Below are 977 nucleotides of genomic sequence, written 5' to 3'. Positions count from 1 at the left end.
CTTGTTCTTCGCTGAGAGCAACGAGATTTTCAGGGAAATAGTCAGTATGTGAGTGTAATAAATGAACTTTCAAGCTTATATTACAACTCAGCTATTTGAATTTATCGAGCATGTTATTGACAATATTTGCGTAATTTGGGTCCTTGTTGTTGTTTCCTAAAAAAATGTTAATAACATCTTTAAAGACAACCAACGCTTCTTTTTCAACTTTCCTCATTGTCCTTTCGAATTGTTCATCTGAAGTCAATTTCCAAATTTGAGGCCCAACAAAAATTCCTTCTTTAAGTTTCACTTCTGAAAGAGCTGGGAATTGCCCACATAGATACTTGAAACAGTCGCCATCTTTGTCTAAGGCCTTTACAAACTGTTTCATCAAACCCAGTTTTATGTGAAGTGTAGGTAATAGGACTTTCTTTGTGTCAACCAACCACTTTCACGTTCAATGTTTTTCGATACTGGTATCAGGCTGACTCTGCGTGGCCATTGCTTCTTTATCCAGTGCTGATTTCGTGATCTGCTGTTCTATTCACACAAAAAACATGAAACTTTGTATAACCGGATTGTTGACCCAACAACATATAAAGGACTTTTAAGTCTCCTCAAAGTAGCCAACCATGTTCTTTGTATCTGACCTTATTAAGAAGTTCGAGATTTTCGTACGTTTCCTTCAAGTGAGCCAAATGAGCAACAGGAACATTGTGAAGGAGAAGACCTTTTAGACTTCTTTTGGAAGAGTCAATGAACAATCGCCACTTACTTGGTTTCATAGACTGCAGCTCCTAGCATTGGCATTAATTCAGCAATTTTGTTGAAATAAACCAGTGAACCTTCTTGCGAAAAGTATGGTATAAACTCTTTCTAACGATTTCTCTACCAGTAAAAATGACGTCCCAGGAGAAAGTAAGTTATTAGCCCGAAATATGGACCCCAAAATATCTGAAGAATTCTTTGGAAGGCCCAAAATCTCTCACCAAATC

Source organism: Limulus polyphemus, unplaced genomic scaffold, assembly GCF_000517525.1.
Source record: "Limulus polyphemus unplaced genomic scaffold, Limulus_polyphemus-2.1.2 Scaffold73, whole genome shotgun sequence".
Classification (NCBI taxonomy): domain Eukaryota; kingdom Metazoa; phylum Arthropoda; class Merostomata; order Xiphosura; family Limulidae; genus Limulus; species Limulus polyphemus.
Note: the sequence above shows the minus strand (reverse complement) of the source record.